The sequence below is a fragment of the Crocuta crocuta genome, unplaced genomic scaffold (genome assembly GCF_008692635.1).
Source record: "Crocuta crocuta isolate KB4526 unplaced genomic scaffold, BGI_CrCroc_1.0 scaffold130, whole genome shotgun sequence".
Taxonomy (NCBI): domain Eukaryota; kingdom Metazoa; phylum Chordata; class Mammalia; order Carnivora; family Hyaenidae; genus Crocuta; species Crocuta crocuta.
Genome location: NW_027527920.1, coordinates 1,360,410 through 1,366,720, shown reverse-complemented (window position 1 = coordinate 1,366,720; position 6,311 = coordinate 1,360,410).

Below are 6,311 nucleotides of genomic sequence, written 5' to 3'. Positions count from 1 at the left end.
TGCCTGCACCTCCTCCCTTTTGCTCTCCTTAAATCTCTGGATCTCTGCCACTGTGCAGCCCCTCCCTGCCCTTGGTTTCCTTCTTGGTAAAGTGAAGTTTGTGGTCCAGAAAACGAAGCTCTCCGTCAGTGTATGGGGCTCCTCCCACTTCTGGAAGCACCACCTAATTTCTTTATCTCCAAAGACTCAGCTCTTGGGCTTGTTTAGGGCCACCTCTGGTGTGCCCATTTTACAGATGTGGAAGCTGAGACCCAGTAAGAAGCTGATGCCAGGGAAGGAGCTCTGCATGCTGTCGTTGGCTGGCCCCGTGGAATGGGCACCAGACTTGAATCAGAGATCCAGGTCCAGGACCTCATTTTCCCCTGTGACCCTGAGCAGGGAATTTAGCTTCTCCAGACCTTACGTTTCTTACATGAAAAAATAGGCCTGAGGATTTCACCATCTTCCACCTCCAAAGACTGAGAAGAGAGGCAGCAACCAGGTTCAGGGATGTGGGAGCCTACCAGGCATACTGTGCCCATCTGCCCCTGGGTGACAGGGTCTTAGCCCCTGGCCAGCCAGTCATTCCCAGAGCCCCACAGCCCCTGGGGTGGCTGGAGGAGCCTGGGCTGGAGGTCAGGACACTTAACTTTTGGCCCCAGGCCCCCTACTGACTTGTGACAAAGACTTTCATACCTCTGAACCTTAGTTTCCTTACCTACGAAGTAGGGTGCTGACTCCTCCCCTGAAATGCACGCGGCATTCTTTACCAACCAGAGCGCCTATGATGAAGTCCAAGGCCCTAGCAGTGAGACGGGTCTCCTTGCTTGAAGTCCCACTGCTGGTTCTTGGGGAATGTTTTAGAACCCAAAGACTTGTACCAGGGCTCTGCCTTTGCCCCTTACTCCCCCCTGCACCCTTGAGCATGTTGCTCACCTCACTAGGCTAAACTCCACCTGCAAAGTGGGGGCGATTCTAGCTCTTGTTTCACGGGATCTGAGAGTTGGACAAGACAATGGGTGAGAAGACACTGCCTGCTATAAAGTGCTGGTTGCATGTGAGGGATTATTTTCCTTCCCTGGGGCTGGGGCTGGAGGCGCTCACTCCCTGGGTGGTTTTGTAGATGCGGCACAGGGACCTCAGTTTGCTCATCTGTGAAATAGGCATGGTAACCAATGCTGCTGGTTTCTGACAGGGGCAGGGTAACCCTCAGACACTGGATCAAGTGCTTGCAGGAGGGACCCTGCAGGTGTGGGGCGTTCCTGGAGGCTGCGGGGTGGGGAAGGTGGCCATTAAGTCCCCTGTGATAAGTGCCCCCAGAGAGCAGTATTTTTAGCTGCCTTCCTGGGCAAAGCTCCAACTTCTGCATTTTAATGGAGAAATAATTCTCACAGTGCGACAAGCTGTAGCCTGCAGGTGTCACATCCATATTAAAGAGGGGACGGAGCAAGGGTTCACTTGCCTGGCTGGAGGTGTGACCGGAACACACCTCCAGGAGCATCTGTAAGCAGGGCTATGAAGACCAATTAGTGGCTCTGATCACTCAGAGGGAGGAGACCTGGTGGGTGGTGAAAGTAGCATGGCTGGGGGGGCCCTGAGTCATCCTGCCTTTCTCTACCTGATTGTTTCCTCTTTCACAGCACTCTGCTTCTGCTCACAGGCAGGAATCATGCCTTCCAGGGTCTGTACAGGGGGAGCACCTGACCTGGCCTGTCCTAGGAGGCCGTTGCTGAGTACGTTGGCCAATGAGCAGAGACCCTGGCAGCTTCTGAACTGGGCAGTGTCCCAAGGTCCTCCTGCAAAGCCCAAGTCTTAAATGGAAACATGAGGCCAAAATTTGCCCCAAGTAGTGGAAACCCAGGCCTCCAAGGGCAGGGGGATCCTAGGGAAGCAGGAGCCAAGGAAAGCGTGAAGTAAGGTGCCACATCATGAGGCAGGGCAGCCGATTAAACGTTATAAATGAGAATAGTATTGTGTTAAACAAATAAGCAAGCAAACAAAAACAAAACTCCCCAGGCCCCAAATGGCATCACTTTTAGGCCAAATCCTTAAACCAGGACTTAATACACAATCTAATTGCACTTTGGACCTCCCCCAGAAATACAGTCTTAGTAGGGATTTTCTGCATCTTAGTAGTTGACTTAGTAGTCAGTGAATCTACCACGTGGGCCCTCTCCGTCCCCCAAAGGAAGATGAGGTCATCTGTATGCTGAGACCCCTCACTTTTCCCGCTGCCCTACCCTGCCCAGAGAGAGCAGCCTTGCCTGGAACCATCCTTTTCTCCAAAACTTCCTTGCCCCACCCTCCTGTAAAAACTTCCCATGTTGTACAAGCTTCTGGGAGCTTCCCTCTACTGATTAGATGGCCTGAATCCTCTAGGAAAGCCAGTTAGATCTTCAGATGCACTTGGTTGAATTTCCTTATTTAACAACAGAAATGTGTAGAGTGGTTGTCTTCACCTCCAGTCCCCCCACTCAGAAGGAAGCATTATTTATTATTTATTTTTATTTTTTATTTATAGTTTATTGTCAAGTTGATTTCCATATAACACCCAGTGCTCATCCCAACAAGTGCCCTCTTCCATGCCCATTCCCCATTTCCTCCTCTCCCCCACCCCCATCAACCCTCAGTTTGTTCTCAGTATTTAAGAGTCTCTTATGGTTTGCCTTCACCCTTCTCCTTAACTGTTTTCCCCCTTCCCCTCCCCTATGGTCCTCTCTTAAGTTTCTCCTGATCCACTTATGAGTGAAAACATATGGTATCTGTCCTCTGCCTGACTTATTTCACTTAGCGTAACACCCTCGAGTTCCATCCAGGTTGCTACACATGGCCAGATTTCATCCTTTCTCATTGCCATGTAGTATTCCAACGTATACATAAACCACATCTTGATCCATTCATCAGTTGATGGACACTTAGGCTCTTTCCATGTTTTGGCTATTGTTGAGAGTGCTGCTATGAACATTGGGGTACATGTGCCCCTATGCATCAGCACTCCTGTATCCCTTGGGTAAATTCCTAGCAGTGCTATTGCTGGGTCATAGGGGTGTTCTACTGTTAATTTTTTTGAGGAACCTCCACACTGTTTAGAGGGAAGCATTATTAAGGGTTTGCTATCCTTCTAGTCTTTTCCCTAGGCTAACACCTCTAGAAAACCACCATCTGTATTGTCCTACAATGTGTTTTCTGTTTTCATTACCATCCCCCCCACTCCAGTTCTTCTTTCTCTTTACTTTTTATATTGAAGTGTAACATGCATCTAGTGTTTAAACGATGCTGGTCCTCAATGTATGGCTTCCTGGAATTTTACACATTTACCCAGATCCAGATATAAAACACTTTCAGAATCTAGAAAGTTCCCTCGTGCCTTTTCCCACTCAGTGGCCCCAACTGCAGCTATTATTCTGGCTGCTTTCACCATGGGTTGATTTTGCTTATCCTTGAACCTCATGTAAATGGAATCCTACAGTACACACTATTTTGTGTCTAGCTTCTTGCAAAGACCTCCCTCATTCTCTCTGAATGGCTACATAGTATCTCATACTACTGCTGTTCTAAAATATATTGTGCCAGTTCCTATTGTTTGGATACAAATACTACAAGTTTGTGCTTGACGTTCTGTAATATGGAGCCCCCAGAGGTGAGATCTCAGGGTCCTAGGCCTGTATATTTTAAATGTTGGTATAGTTGCCGATTGTTTTGACAGCCTGTTTAAACTGGTCCCTCTGGCAGCAAGAATGAGCAAGCAAAGAACACTTAGGCCTGAGCAGAATGGAGTCTACATAAGGCAGGCAGGGTGATGGGAATTCCCAGGTGGGCTTAAAGGGACCTCAGCGATGGAGCCCTACTCAGGAGTATGTGGGGGCCTGTGGTCGTCTCTTCCTTCCCAGCCCACTCTGGACCAACCGCCTTCCCCTTCAGCATCTGCCTTGTGGCAGCCCACTGCTTCCGTTCCCCAGGACCTAGCTGTCTTCATGGCTCTGGGACTCCAGTTCTGGAAGTGAGTGTGTCTGCTAAATGGAGTGGGAGCAGCGTGGAGGTCTGAGTGTGTGTTAGGGCGGGGCTGCCTCCTACATCCTGTACCCAGAAAACCCGACCATAATGGATGGAGGGACATTTATCAACACCTCACTGGATGCGGATGTCTCAGGGCGAGTTAAATCTTTTGCACTTGTGTTGAGGAAGTTCTGTCACCTGCCATTTGGCTTCCCTTGCTCCAGGTAGTTATGGTGACTATTTCCACACTAATGAGGTGGTGCAGGTTAGGACACAGGAAACACAGGATCTCGTGGGGGTAGATCCATCCCAGCCCCCAGAGACTCTGACCTTTGTTCCCAGCCTTTCCCCAGTGTCCGAACAGCAAAACATCCTCTGCTCCCCTCACCTCCCTTAGCTGGTATGATTTCTCCACCCCCATAGCTCTCCCCTGGCCATGTTTCATCACTGTCCTTTGAGATCCATGCCCTGGCCTGATAATGTTTCGGCTCATAATAGACCATTCTCTCACCTCCTTGACCCTGAGCACTCCGGATCAACTGATACAACCATGATACAACTCCGGATTCCATCAGTCTGGTAGTTCTTAACCCTGGCTGCACATTACAGTCACTTCGGAGATTTTTCAATAATACTGCTGCCTTGGCTCCATCCTTAGAAGTTTTGGTGGAACTGGTGGAGATCATTGATAAATATTGGATGGGCGTGACCCAGAGGCTCTAGCCTAGCTCACAAGGTAATGCAAAATAGGGCTCAGGTGGACAATCCTGAGCAGAGACCTTTGAGACCAAGCACCTGACACAACTGTTCTCAGTGGTCTCTGTATCAGACTGCAGGGCGTTTGTTTTCTCACTAAAGGAAGCACAGAAAATACAGGTGCAAAGAAGCTTGAGGGAATCTGTGATCCCAGGTGCATGAAGAAAGGGGGCCCTGTGTCGTGGGGCCCAGGGGAGAGGAGGGACCCTGAGCTCTCGCCTCAGTCGGACCAGGCACCCAGGCTCTGGGGGAGTGAGAAGGAAGGGGTGCCATGACTGATGGCTCAGACCCTTGAGCTCAGTGCGGGAAACAGGGCCCCAACCCTCTCCTCCTCCCACTGCCTTCTTTTCTCCCTCTGTCTGTCTGTCTCTCTCTCTCTCTCTCTCTGGTCGCCTCCAGGCCTCCAGATGTGCACAGCCACGTGGCTGGTTCTGGCTCCCTCCCTCCCTTGAGCACCACGTTCTCCACGGAGGGAAGGACCACCTGTCCTGCTTCCTGCAGCCATCAGTGCGCGCTTGTGTGCCAGGCTCAAATAAGCAGGCTTGCGTTCTTCCAGCTTCCTTCCCTTTGTGTCTCAAACTCGCTTCTGCATCAGGATATCCCAAGTCTCCACTGTGCCTCAGACCAGCCAGATCTATCATGCTTCCTCTACCACTGCCCCCCCCTCTCGTGGGGGGTCTGGCTTCCAGTCTTTCCTGAGTTTGCCTACCTGGTCCCCTAATACCCTGGGTCATTGGGCTCTCAGGGGACCTGGTCTGGACCCTATTCTGCTCCCTTCCTCCTCTCATTTTTCAATATTCTCTCCAAAACGGTTCCTGCAGAATGTGACCCCCATTCTTAGACCTGACATTTTGTCTTATTCGCTAAGATAATTAAGTGTAATTTGCTGCTAATGAATGAACGCACTATTTTTTCCCCCTATAGTTTTCATAACTGCTTTGAAGTCCATGTGCTCACTGACGGCACCTTCAGAGAAACTTCTGGGAACCCAAAGGGCCCCAGGTTGCAAGATGGGGCTCAGCCTCCTTGGGTGACCACGCTAAGGGCCTGGGTGACATGGCCGGGGTACTGATTTCCTTAGTGTCACTATCCATGCTGCCCTTCCGGGTGTCTGCTTGCCTGCTGCGCTGGGAGGATCTGGGTCAGCACAAGAGAACGCTGGCAGCCAGGGCCTCCAGACCTAGGGCACTTGTCGAATGGGCTCTGCAGTGCTGAGAGAGGAGTGAGTGCATTCTGCTCTGTCTGGGGGACAGAATGGGTGATGGATGATGAGGGGGAAAGGGCCAGAGATGACTGATAGATTGCCAGAAGTTGCACGCACCACATTCAATCCTATTTACAAGCCTTTGCTCAAGCTCCCTCCCCTCCACCTACACAGATCTCCCCCACCACGACCCCCGCATCTCTGACCGCACCTCCATGTTTCACCTCCATGCACCTCCGTATTTCACTGCCATCTCTGGGAGTTCTTCTCCTCCTCCCCAGAGCAGGTCTGGATTCCCCCACCCAGCCCTGGGCACAGAGTGGACCGTGTGCTTTGCGGGCCAGGAAGTGCCCAGACCTCATTAATCCAGTCTCCA